The sequence below is a fragment of the Hermetia illucens genome, chromosome 2 (assembly GCF_905115235.1).
Source record: "Hermetia illucens chromosome 2, iHerIll2.2.curated.20191125, whole genome shotgun sequence".
Classification (NCBI taxonomy): domain Eukaryota; kingdom Metazoa; phylum Arthropoda; class Insecta; order Diptera; family Stratiomyidae; genus Hermetia; species Hermetia illucens.
In genome coordinates, this window is record NC_051850.1 from 60,907,403 (window position 1) to 60,922,165 (window position 14,763).

Sequence of the window (14,763 nt, forward strand, 5' to 3'; positions counted from 1 at the left end):
CCCTCTCGCGCACTCACTCCTCAAAGTTGCATCCTCTATCTTTGAAACCAAAGAATGAAGAGCAAACTCACAGGAATTTCCACGTTGGTAAGCATGTTGGTTTTCACCGTGCGTGCGACCTTAGGGCCTTCTCGCGAATGTCACGCTCAACCAGTGCCTCCAGACATTTCAGCAAAAGCTATGTTAAGCTGATTTGACTAAAGTTCTTGGGATTTGATATAAAGGCTTTGGAATGAAGACTACCTTCACTTTCCGTCAAGAGGAAGGCACGTTTCTTAAAAGTTGCTCTAACTGCTCTATACACTCCGCTAGCATCGCTGAGTAGATGCCATTTATGCCAGGTGCTTTGAAGTGTTCAAATGATAGTATAGCAGCTCTGCGTCTTCATTGCTAACAACCGCTCTCACAGTGTCCCAATTCCCCTTGCAACAGTTTGGTGTTGAAGGGTTTGCAGAAATCGGCAATTCCCTTCTTTCTACTTCCGCGACCTTTTCTCCCGGGTGGTGTACTTCCAGCAGAGTCTGTATAGACTCAACTCTCTCTCTCTCTGATCCCGAAATATCGGTATTTGCAAAAATAAATATATCTACACCAGCGAAAAAGAAAAAAACAAGTTTTTTTTGTTATTTCGAATGATTAATAGTTAGAAACACCAGGAGCTCGTGAAAGTGCCATCCGGTTTTCTAAGAGAGTCCAACTTGGCCGATTCATCCTTATTAAGGACTATGCACAGCGTGGAAGCCTCCCTTTCATCTTCCAGTTCCCCACAGTATGCTCTAAAGGGGTCTCATTTCGAACGTTTTACGAGCCTCCTATTTTCACGCTGTGAGCTCCGGAAGCTGAGCAAGTCTTTATCTGTAAATTCTTAGTAACGCTGATCTTAGAATCAGACTTCATCTAGCACTCGCCAGTTTCTAATCAACTCTAACAACTTTGAAGTGCAGATTGTTAGGTCAATTATCTCACTTCTTCTTGACCCCATGGACGTAGGGGTCGTTCGCGGTCATCAGACCAGCTGAAGTGATAAAATCAAACAGCTTCTCTCCTTTAGGATGGCATTTGCTACAACCTGTTAAAATTTCAAGGCCACTTGATTCTGCATATACTACCAGATCCCTTAGTTTTTGCGTCGGCGGAGGACACAAAGAAACATTAGGTAAATAAGCAGAGGCAACTATGACCTTTCTCCTCTTATCATTAACTTGGTATTATAAGTTGACCGCAACAAAGTCCTGGCAATAGAATTGTCTCAGCAGCCTCTAACAATTTCGACAACAGAACGCAGATTCTCGGTCTCCAGGATCTTTCATCGAAGAAGCTCTTAGTCCCCTTGACTAATCCAATACCCCAGATTCTGTTAAAAGAAACCCACGGCTCTTGAACCGGAAAGATATAAGAACAATCCTGCAACTTTGCTAGCCTTGCTGCCAGTAGATAGGAAGAAGCTTTGGTATGCTGCATGAAAACCTTCATAGCGGTTTTCATGCAGCATACCAAAGCTTCTTCAGATTTCTCCGTGGGGAAACATGAATTTGGTGAGGTCTCCAAAATCCGTGTTTCGGGCACGACCTGATTCGTCAAAGTCGTGGGTAGATTCGAGGTCTGGGACTTCTTGCCACTTGGAGAGATACAACGCTTTGCTTCAATCTTCATGTGTTTTTGGACACTATTAGTATAGTAGTCAACTACCACAAGCTCCCACACCACGACAAGGTGGTGTCCGAGAGGATGGCGTAGTCCACATCCACATCCCACAGAAACTAACTAATGCATCCTGATGGAATTGAACTTCACCAGATGTTATGAGATTGAAAACCGTGGCGAAGATTTCCCTCCTTTCTTTAGGCAGTTCGTCGTCGTGGGTGAGAAGTTCACGGTTATCGTTCCTTAGAGGACCATTGAAACGTTTCCAACCACTTACAAATTCTTTCGTGATGTGGTAGTAGATAGCGAATGCTGCTTTTCATAGCTCGAGATTTGCGGCTCAAGCTCATCGGCCTGACTCGCAGTAGCAAAAAGAGCCTTCAGTTCCCAATGCTCTCAATGCGATTCACTGGTTTCTCATGGTAGTCGGGTAGACATTATGGCGCCCCTCAAGAACTTTGTCAACCCCTACACTTGCAGGTATTTGAAGAAAAAATATCAACTGATTGCACAGCCTGTCGGATATGAGACATCACATCACATTTATTAAGAAATCGCGGAATGAAATCTGGTAAAAACAACACAGTGTTCATACTATCACTTATAAGGAGATGCAATGGATTACAACGGAGAAAGTGTACCTTTAGATGGATGAATCCAAAATATGGTATGACTTAATCAACGGAGGTTACCCAAAAATAAACGACCGTCATATAGGATGGAAGTTCTTGGCAACTTGATCCATAAAGTTACGTCATATCTTAATCCAATCAGGGACTATGTAACAGAACTTAGTTTCACCTACAATAGCAATTGTCGTAGGCACGCTATCAAACGTTAATATCAAAATGAATTAAAAAATTGTCACCTGTTTAACACGTGTGCTAACAAAATTTTTTTTAACAGCATTTTAGTTCAAGACAATTTCTCAAGTTACTAATCAGTTCCGCTATGCAATGTTCGGAGTACTTACTGTCATTGCACAAATTGTGCATTTTATTTGTGAAAAACGCATGCTTCCACAACCACCTGTTGCCCAGAATACTTTTTATATCAGGGCGTTGAATTGGGAAGAAAAAAATCTATACAAATGAACAGATTGAAAGCTATTATTGAGGTCCTATCGAAGGATCAAATTTCAGTCCATTCCAGATATTGCCTCATCTGGTAACTCCGATCTACTTAAGTCGAGCAAATTTTCATCAAATGACTTTCGTTTCTCAAAACTCCTGAATATATATCAACGTCAATGCTGGACAGTATAACATACTGCGGTCACATGTTTGCAAGATTCTGCCATATGTCAGCACTTCCATTCGACAAGCAGCACATCGATATTTCTTATAGCGCAGATTCCTGATCAGTTCACGATCAATTGGGAAATCAGGCGCAACGAATCAAAAGACCAGGACCGAGATGTTTTCCTCGCTTGGTCAATCAGTTCGGCACACATTGCTCAGTGCATTACCTGACACGATTTTGCCGCTGCTCCGAACCCTTGCAGATAACATCGCGTACTTACATACCAGCCATCATAAAGGAGCACAGGGCAAAGAAAAAGTTATCAAAAAAATTATTCCTCATGATCAGACCCAATCGATTCGCTAGCCAACTAGCCGGCCAGGGGAGCGATCCCGATAATACAAAACGGAGCAGCGTCGGCCATAGAAAGTTCCGAGGGCTGAAAAAACACGTGAAGACAAAAGCAAAGTCTGGCCCGCAACGGCGGTGGTGCTCGAGTCATGACGAGGATGATTTTGCTGATGATCGCTCAGGAAAAAACATAATAAAACCCTCAACTGTCTTGTGTGATCAAAAGAGGATCGGACAAGACTTCTTCATCATCGTCTTCGGTCTTCCCCATGAACATTTTCGCCTTGTTACTCCTTGGAATGTATGGAAATTTTCAAAAAATCGACCAGGTAAAAGTTACGGGAAGCGGCCCAACAACAATGCAAACAAGAACCATAACAACAAGATCAGGGCAGTAGGGAAAAAAGCAGAGAAAAACTGACCGAGCCAATACACTGACGATGACCGGGTATAAAACATGCACTTATTTATGTGTTAACAACTCGGTATCATCCAATCCAACAATATTTATGTCCATGGATTTGTTAATTCGAAGATTGACGTAACAAGATCGAACCGAGGAGCTGGTTTTTGCTGATCAACATACTCTCATATCGTTGTCGTGGCCGTTGTTGTTGTCGTCACAGTCATCCCATCCTCATCACCGGAGCCCCGGCCGGCCTGGCTGGCGTGCTTGTATCATTTTCGTTCTGGCACTACATACACCCGTTGAACTATTGCCACAGTTAACTCTTTCATACCACGGTTTGCTTCTTTTATAGCGCGAAAGCAATCTTCACGGTTCAGGCCTTCTTCGGTTGCTTGGAGCGCAGTCCGGTCGACCACGGAGAACCACTGAGCCACCAACATCCACCACAAGTCAACCTTAAGACGAACTTCTTACAAATTTCTTGTCCGTGAAGCCTCCATGGATCGTGGTACCGCGACTTTCTTTTGGCTCAATTACATGCTTACGAGAAGGAGAGGCAATCATGCAGAGAACTGCTGGGTCTGTGTGTGGAAATGTGGAGCGATGTTGATGGGGTCCAGCGTCACTCCAACTGGAAGGTGGTCGAACCGATAGGGGAACCTCTGTGAATTTTCTTTGCTAGCTTCAGTAGATTTGTTAGAGTTCAGATTATATGTAAATCAGCTCAACAAGGTGATATGAAATTTAGCCTTTTTGAATCAGGGCATTAGAAAAGCTTGCAGATCCTTATCGACAAATTATTAGGTTGTTGCAAATGAAATGGCCGTTTTGGTACTAAAATTTGAAACAACTGTAAAGTTTACAAAAAGTCATTTATTTAATCAAAATAGGTGCCAGTCGATTCAAAACACTTCTCCCAGCGAGATTCAAGAGCATTTATGCCAGTTTCGTAGAAGTCCAACTGTCGGGTGTTGATAAATTCGTCGAAGGCAATTTTGACAGCCTCTTCGGTCTTAAATTGTTTTTCTGCCAAAAAGTGATCCAAATGCTTAAGAAAGTGGTAGTCGGTTGCCGAAAGGTCCGGTGAATATGGTGGATGAGGCAGAGTCTCATGCTGCAATTCGTTCAACCTTTGTTCTGGATACATGAGGTCATGCATTGTCGTGAAGGTGTATCACCCATCTCTGTCATTTTGTTGGACTTGAAGGAACACCAGTTTCTACAAGGACTGTACGATGAAGGCTCCAACAGGCTGGGATATGTGCAACACCGCCCGCAAAGAAACCGCGCTTGACCGCTCAAACGGAAACGCATTGAGTGGGCTAAGGAGCACAAAAGCTGGGCTATTGATGACTGGAAGAATGTGATCTTCACAGATGGAACGAAGTTCAACATTTCTCGTAATGATTCAATGCATACTGCATGCAAAAGGACCAGAGAGCGTTATAGCGACAAATGTATTCTACAAACATCAAGGCATCCAGTGAGCAAAATGATTTGGGGATGCTTTTCGTATCACCAAATTGGACGATTGGCTATGCTTGAAGGGACGATCGAGGATGTTAATTATCAAAACATCCTGGAAGAAAATTTGGTACCTGTCCTCGAAGAGGATTTTTCGCATGTGGATCAAATGATTTTCCAAGATGATTCTGCGCCTGGTCATCGAGCTCAATTGGTAAGTATCATTTTCCCTTAATTCTTATTCCATTCTCAACAATAGTCCGCAATTTCAACTGTTTTACCTTTCCTAATTTTTAATAGGTAAAGAATTATTTACGCGAACTCGGCGTTTCCTGTCTGTTATGGCCTGGCAACAGTCCGGATCTTAACCCAATAGAGAACCACATAATGAAAGTGCAGGTAGCGAAAGTGGGGCCGACTAATTTAGAAGGGTAAGACAGAATAATCCAAAAGGTTTGGTACGAAGGCATTCCAGCAGAAGTTTTGAAAAATTTAATCAGTTGAAAGCCACGGCGAGTTTTTGGCGGTTATAAAAGCGAGGCCGTTCAACAAAATATTGAAAAATGCATTTAATATGTACCAACATTACAACTTGAAAGACCAAACGTCAAAACGTTTAAAGGAATTTAAAACAAGTAAAATTTGACAATGTATTGCAAAGTATCTTTTAATAAACATGTGGAAATCTTTAATAATTTTTTTTTCTTTTGTTCTATTTTTTTTTTTGGTTTGTAGATAGTCTGCAGGTTTTCAGGTAAAAAATTTTAAGCGCAATAATTCGCGTTTCCGATCCTTGCCTTGCTTCCTAAATGTGACTGAAAATTTCAGACATAAAACGATGTAATTTAATTTTTTCAACTTTTCCACATTTCATATATATCTACACTGAAAAGTAACAATTGTACTACTACTGCCATTTGGTTATTCTCAAAAGAGAAAGAGAGATTGTCACTAACAATTTAATTAACTATAAGTCCCTGCACTTTCTCAGGAACATAAGAAAAATGGAAAGATTTTGTTGCGACAGTCCTCACTGAGAAATCTATCATGTTGTCCACCAGACCATCCCCAGCGAGCGTGGATGACTTAAAGTTATCACGGCAACTGGTGGCCAATATTTCTGAGTCTTGAAAAGCACATTCAGTGCTTGATAAAGCACTCTTCTACCAGTGGACAAAAATGTTAACGGAATGTGGGATGTCAAGAACATCGCTGTAGATTTTTGCGGATACCAATTTCCCACCTATGATATTGCGAAATGGCTACTGAAAGAGATCAACACTATCGGCGATTACCGTAACAAATACGCAGTGGAAAACAGCTACCAGGTGGTTGAGAAGCTGAGAGATGCTAAGGTTATCTATATGGCTGCCACTCACCCCTTGGCGAAGTATAGCACGTCAACTAAACCTATGTGCCTTCGTTCACGGATGCCTGAAATGCCCCTCAGCTCCCTTCACGATTTTTCGGGACGTTCGTACTCCTCCTCTGCTATTGGCGACTCACGCGTTGGCCATCTTGGGACAGTATATTATATAATTCTTCCACGTCCTTCGTCCTTCAACATAACAAACGTCATCGACAACAAGAAATAATATCGGTAATAAAACGCAACTCTAACAAACTCTGTTTTTGACCTCAAAGCCCTCTGAGATTTTACCTCGGAGCAGTACGTGACATTTTGCGCCATCATATGCCGCTCTGATAATAGCTATTGGTTTCTCCGGAATACCTCCTGCGTAGAGCGCTTCAGATACATCTCCTGGTCATACTATCGAAAGTTTTCGCGAAACCGGTGGAGAACAAATGCAGCGAAGATTTAAATTTCGCGCACTGTTCCAAAATAATCATTAGGGTCTTGAAGTGGTTAATGCAGGATCCGGAGCGGTCTTCGATTCCCAAGATTTCAGTACGAGTGGAAGCAGCAGATCTGCAGTAACTTCAGGTGTAGCGATAAATAACTCTGCGGCGAGACCGTCAAGACCAGCGGCTTTACTCTGTTTGAATGCATTGATGACCGAAATGATTTCTCTTCTGCTTGGAGGAACAGTCTATATCCGTATGATACGCTGACTAGTCATTCCATCCACAAGAAGAGGATCCTCATCGGATATAATACGGTTAAGAACCATGGTGAAGTGTTCTTTCCACCTCTTCAGTTGTTCATCATCGTGGATGAGAAATCGACCGTTTATCGATCGGAGTTCGAGCGTGTCACGCCCGCCATGCCTCGAGCTTCCGTTCATCATTCCGTTTCCACGATTCCGCAATCAGTTAGATTTTACGGCGCGGAAGAAAAGAGCATTATCGATGACAGGCCAATGCTCAGTTTATCTGTCATTCAATCAGCTCTCCCACTGTCGAGTGAAACCTGAATCATACAAGCAGTCGATGTTTAACTTAGGGGGCCGCAGCTTGCCAATGCTGCGAGAATTGGTGGGCGGAACACGCCACGAACGTAAGCGAGCATCAGATGGTGAGCCTTTCTTGTTAGAAGGCGGGGTCCACAAGATCACATGCCCGAAATGCACCAGTATATACATATATAGGCCAGACAAAGCTTGGTGAAAACAAGATTCGAAAAACACATCAAAGAATCGGAGCTAGCCCCAAAAAAGCCATTACGGCATATAAAGTCTGCAGTCGCAAAACACGCAATAGAAAGCAGCCATAATAGCCTTAAGAAAATCTTCAAGGCTCGTTGCATGAAAAATTTTCCCTGGAATTGGTCGGATTGTTGTGGGTGAAGCAACAGCCGGACAGTCAGAAGGCATGGTGGAAGACTAAGGCAGGCTGTCAAACCCGCCAAACTTTTGTCAAAAACAAACTAACTTTCGCACGGCTGAATTTTTGCGAGATATCCAGCAAAGACCGGCAAATACAGGACAAATATTGTTAGAAGGCTTTTTATAAATATTAGATGCAATGTTCTCATCCTTAACTCATGACAATGACAAAGAAAACAGCTTAGATCGTTTAAATTAATTTTTGTTTCCTTCTGAGAAAACATTTTTTTCGCACTCGGTAGTCAACCTCATGTGCTTCTTATTAAATTCGTAAACTACCTGCATTTAAGTTTCTTCTATTTTACTTAAGGAGTTGATTTCAAGGCAACTCTTGTCGTATTTAAACTGCATTGAAATTATTGTCATTAACTTTATATCTAGTGACGTTTATTTGCTTATTTGGCAACTTCCGCCTACCTTTCTCAGAGTTTTAATAGTTTTTTTTTTCAAATAATTTCGCACCAAAGCTTCAGATTGTTTAATTTGATATCCTATTTTTCTAGTAAAGTAACCCTCGTTATAAAAAAATTCAATTTGGTTTTTTTCTGCCTCGGTTAGGTCCTTTCTTTTAGGCACTTGCAAAATCGGGAAAGTTTTCCCAAAACTCAGTTTGTAGCTGGGACAAAAACAGCAACAAAAACCACGACGACACAATAGGCAACAGCCGAAATTTTTAGAAGGAAAAACAATACACTACGCTCACCGCTTCTGCCAGCTAAAATTGGAGATTCCACTATAAATCCTTTTGCAGGAAGCGCCAAATTACGATGGTCACGTGCTGAAAAAGCAGAAAGGACCACAAAGCGAAGGCTTTTGAGTCGGCAAAATACTGTGTCTTTTGCAAGGACCGCGACCTACAGGAAGAAAATGTGACCCACTTTCACGATTCTGGCCGTTGTCAGGTCTTCCAAGAAGGTTACAGAAAGTGAAAAGTCAAGCAGCGTGATCCGCATCATGCAAAGAAACATGCAGAGTAAGATAGCACGCCGACATTCTGACGCCCTGGTTGCGAGGGCACCCCCCTCCCTCACCTAACTATTACTACGGAGTTCTTAGTGTCAGCGGTCCACCGATGGAAGGTACTGGAAGATGTCACGGTTAGTGATCATCAGTGCATTTCCTTCGAAATGACAAATATTTCTTCCCAATATTCTGTCGTCTGGCAAATACCTACTGGGTGGAAGATTGGGAAAATCGGCGTTACAAAACTTGTTGGAAATCTTTCAAGCGGGGTAAATCAGCGACAACCAGGCGCAAACAGAAGAACTGAACCTCAATCGCTAGTACATTCAACAGTAAGCCTTATCGACACCTGTCTTACCGTATCGGAGGCAGCAGGAATGATGATAGCGGGATATATTCCGATCGCTGTTTATACTGCCGAGCACAGGCTTATATACCTCAGAAAAGGTGATGAAAATAAGAAGCTGTCACTTGTGAAGAGAAAGTCCGTATTCTCTGCGTATGACAGCAATCTTGGGAAAGAAAACCGAGGGCTATATGGAGAGCGCATCTCATAAAAGACGTGCAGTTCTGGTTTAATCGAAAGCACGGTGAGCTTGACTATTACCTAATCCAGCGGCTCAGAGAACATGGGAATTTTCAGTATTATATACGCACAATCATGAAATCAAGATCGCCCGACTGCATTTGTTGCAAGGATGTGATGCACTCGGCGGAGGGGGTGTTTTAGCCGGTAGTCTGGCTGAGACTGGAGTTCGGCACTTTGTGTTTAAATGCATTTCACCTTCTTACCGAAAAAAAAACAGACCTATATAGATGAATGAAAGTAAACTTTCGCGTCAAGAATTCACTAACATTGCACTTTTAAATGGTGCGTTTTAAGAGGTCATCCCGTGTGACGGTTTGAACAAATCAATTTTTGTTGTTGTGCATAAATCTAATCTACAGCATACTCGCAAAGTAATTTTCTGAAATTCGAAGTCGTTGGAAAGTTACAGCAATGGGGAGGTAAGGTGTACACGTGATTAACTGGTGATATCATTTTTCGAAAACGGTTCAATGCTGGCCTTTAAACTCTCCAAATCGGTGTAAGTTCGATCGCAAGCAATCTATTCTAACTTAGCCCAAAGGCTGTACTCCAAAGGATTCAAATATGGGCTGCCTGAGGCCCATTCAACCGCGATTATGAAATCAGGAACATGCGCCGCTAACCACTGCTGAATTATCTTGGCTTTGAGAGCGGAGGCCGAGTCCTGCTGGAAGCACCACCGCTTTCCAGCGAAAAGAGATTCACTCAATGGCTCGACTACATTCCCCAACATCTTTTCGAACACGCTCGCATTGGTCTTGACGCCGGCCTCGCAGAAATGAATATCAGTTACTCAGTGATATGAGACGCCCCACCATATCATGACAAAAGTCGGTTGGTAACGACCCTCCCGCGACCTGTCAACCACATCAGCTGTTTCACTACGAATTTTTTCGACGTATTCCCACATTGGTGCAACGCAATAATCGTGATTCTCTTTTCGTAGTTACCGAACTTCATCATGTTGTCGTTTACGCGCTACTGACCTTCGGAACCTGAAACTCTGACGGAAGTGGGGTATGGTTAGGTACTCTCCGTGCGCAGTGTTATCAGTTTCAGCGGCCTATCATTTCTCGTTATACGCATCGACTGACAGAACTTATGGCTATACTATGTATAGCGAATATTTGGAAGTTATGCATTTTTCCATTTCGCCACCAAAAAATGCATAACAACCTTGAAAAATAGGCGTCACAAGGGATGACCCCTTATACGAATGTGTACCCTATTTAACGAAGATTCTCGCACGTCGTTGTTATTTACATATAAATAATATTTCTTATTAACGCAACGATTATTTTGAGCCATAATATGCTGCCTTTGCAAGTTTATTTTCGGAGTAATAAAGCAGATAAGAAAAATATTACAGCGCGTTTATGTAATGTGTCAGCACAGAAAATACATCCAACTGCAAATACACAACGAAAATTCGCGGGCTACCTCAAAATTGTGTAATCAACCTCATTGGATTAAAGTCTGTATTCCTTCCGCCCCCTGCTTATCCCTCAGTGACCTATTTCTACAGCTTCCACAAAAATGAACGGGGCTCATTTTACGATCTCAGAAAATCTAGCATCTTATTTACACAGAACACTACTTACTTCTACAGTACGCGACAAAAAGATAACACACCTGACCATTTCTTTAACTACTGGATCCAGATCAGTAAAATATTCCACAAAGAGGTCAAATAGAATAAAATACAAATTTCTACCTAAAAATAATTAGGTTTTTCCCAAAAATAGACCTTTTAGGCCGCATTTTATGATTGACCACGTAAAATATTGGATTCTTTGGAAATCCAGAAGATGTTAGAGTTATGGCCGTAGAATAAAAATGTGGAGGAAATTGCCCGAACTATTGGAGCCGAAAGGTAGTGATGCGGAAAACTACGGAAGAACAAAGTCCCCTGACCAACCACAAGTGATAACAGCACCGTCTCGTGTTTTGCACGTGCAGTATTCAATGGAAACAAGTTGAAAACCGGAAGCTCGATGGTTCAGGTATGAACAGTTTTCTTGATATTTTGTGTAAGAATATTTGGGTTCACGGTAGTTCCAATTATACATAGTTCGACGTGTATATACATTGAATATACCCAATATCCAATTCGATGTGGTACTGACATTTCATCTCGTAGGGAGTACTACACTACACACATTTGATGTGAAAGGGACAACTTTGGCCTACTATATTTTTTTAATAATAGCAGTATTTGCACCAAATTGATGCCTCATACTAAGAGCTATCTTACTGTATGCGAATCTAAGATGAATTTAAGCAATATATAATAATATCCTATGATTAACTTTATTTGAGCAGATATCGAGACGGAGAATACTTTTAGGCCTAGATAACAAGAGGGACTACTATTATTTTTTTTTCAGGTTTTTCTAATGGGTAGTTTCTGAGAATGGGTGCTTCAAGTAATTGACTCTTTCGGGCCTCCCCACCCCTCGTCTTTGTAACCATCGGTAAAATTAATATTTGATTTGAAAAATACTAATTGAAACTTTTAATTTGATGGAGGCTGGCCATATCGGTGAAAAAAACTTTTACCCATATTTACATGGCCTTCAATTCAACGTACAGCAATGTGATTCACCACATGTGTAGGAGTTCCCATCACAAAATTTTGTGTAATCGGTAAAGTCGTTCCTGCGAAAAGTGCGTGTGACAGACAAACAACATTGACAGGAGTTGAACATGAATTGGGAACACAGTGAAAATTGCCAGACGGAGTAAGATGCGCGAGTGGTCAGAGGTGAAGTGAAATGGAAGACGATTCTTTCTTAAAACTCATATACAAATAACAAAATTTTTTTTTTCTCTTTGTTCTTCCTTCGCTGAACCGGTCACTTTGCTGCTGTTATGTCATTGCATTAGCGGTTGTTAGTTGATAACATTGCACAATTTGCACAGGATTATAACTCATAACGTCGACGATAACTGAGTGGTAGCGCACATGGTCGTGGGTAAGTAGACTCAGGTTCGATTTCGTTTGAAAAATCAAATTCGAATGAGAAACGGATGTCGGATCAAAGGAATAGCAGCGGTGGAATCACTTCTGAAAATGAGACTGAGGCGTTCACACATCTGGGATCAATGATCCAAAATTCGTTGGAGTACCTTGGCCAGCGAAATAACGTTCGTCACGCTATCAAAGATCAGGTGTGTTCTATTAGGGTAACGTACTTTAAAGCTAAGGAGGACACAAAGAAGGACTAGTTCCGATCAGTCAACGGAAAGTGGTGGAAACGATGTTGAAAACGTCTTTTTCCAAGAAGCTCTTTGACAAAAAGATATCGAAGGTGAAAAGGATACCTTAGAAATGAACAATAAGTCACAAAGAGTTCCCAGTGAAGAGGTATAATATCAAGGCGTTCATAAATAAGTTCAGACGAAGTTTATGCAACTAAATGTGAATCGCTCGTCGAGCGGCCCAAGACCTGCTTTCCCAGAGTTTGTTCGAAACCAATGTCGATATCCGAACAATATGACAATCGGGTTAGCGGAGTGTAGGTATAACGCAGCATGCGCACAATTGGGAAAAAAACAGCAAGGCAGCGATATAGAGCTGCGGAAGTCGAGCTATAGTAGGAATTCACTTCATTGCTAGAAAAACTATCCTTCGATGCAAAACGCTACAATCTCAAAGTAATAGCCGGCGATTTCAACGTATGGGCAGAAGAATGGGGAAGCAAATGCAAGGGAACGAATACTGCTAGAAACATTCCAGTGCCTGAATATGGTACTTACCAGGAGTCAACCCATATCGGGAGGAGAATTACAGTCTGTTAGACCTCACTTTCGTCAGTGACGCCCTTATCAACGTCAGCGAGAAGAACACATAACGATCATCAGGCTCTCGCATAGGAATTATATGAAGCCATCAAACAGAATAACGATGAGCTGGGCAACCAACAAATTTGATGCAGAAATGTTTAAGGAGGTAGTTTTCGATGACATATTATTATCTGGAAGCGCACAAGAAACAATTTTAGAGGTCACGGAAAAAATTGTAAGCAGCTATCACGAAAAGCAAATCCGGAGGGAAGTTTTCCGACCAATGGAAACAAAAAAAGCTGAAATTTATTCTGAAGTCAGGTAAATCATTGGGTGATCCTTCCTCATATCAACGATACAACGTGCATGAAAATCGTAGAGGTGTATTGTACTCATCGTTGTTGAATTTCGTCTTGGGAAAAGATGGTAGCACGACTCGGACGATGGACTGAAATTATTCCCGATAACGTAGCGGGTGTCACAGAGTTCCGTCTTAGGTCCCTTACCGTGGTTAATTATGCACATTGGAGTGTTGACGCTACGCTTTCTTAACAGCGTAACAACCACTGACTTTGCGGATGATACCGGGTTAAAACTAGTTGCAAAACGCTTAGACGAGAGCAATATCTACGAAAATAAAGCGATATGGGAGATCAATTCCTGATTCAAAAAGTCCGGCCTATCACATTCTGAACATAAAACGGAAGTAGTTCTACTCAGGAAAAAAGAAAGGACACAACGGAGAAAATTAAAATTGGCGAACAAACAAAAACGCTCAACTTAAAAAAACACATTGAATGCTTTGCGATCTCGAGGATACTACCCAACATTAGTGGACCAAGACAAAGTCGACGTCCTCTTATTTGAAGAAAAGTTAGTTCCGCGCTACTTTACGCAGCTCTAGTTTGGATAACTGTTGTGGAAAACAAATCAAACTACGGAAAACTAGGGATGGCGTATTATCTAGGTGCACTCCGGGTATGCAGTGCTTATTAAACAATGTTGGGAGGAGCAGCATATGTACTAGCAGGGGTCTTTACGACAAAATGTATGCAATAAGGAAGTCAAGCCTATTTCGACGGCAGTTAAAACGGAGAAAATCCATCGGAGAATGGTAAAACTTCCATCTGAGAAGGCTTGAAAGAAGATGGATTAGAGAAACCAGGGGGAATTAAGCTACGAGCTAACGCAGTTCTTAAGTGGACGTGGAGGTTATCAGGCTTATCTACATCGATTAGTCACCATGATGTCTAAGATGTAGCCGGGAATGCGGACCATGTTGCATTTCATTGCCCTAGGTGTACCGCGCACCGTCCTAGGCTGGAGGCAATCGCAAGCAGGCGATCAACACCGGAAAATATTGTAGACTTCATGCTGGAATCAACGGAGACTTAGAATCAAGTTGTAAGGGTGTTGAAAACTGTTCATTAACAGCTCATGCAGGAAGAATTGTGATGAAAACAAGGGAACCATAATTACCCGCAGTTAAAAACCGATCCATCCCCACGATACAATGCTTTACAGCAATC

General features: G+C 41.8%; 1 protein-coding gene across 1 annotated transcript in view; it reads right to left on the reverse strand.

Moving 5' to 3' along the window:
• Positions 1-14,763, reverse strand: part of LOC119650175 (possible lysine-specific histone demethylase 1) — a 697,245-nt gene that overhangs the window by 367,963 nt on the left and 314,519 nt on the right. The window lies entirely within an intron of this gene.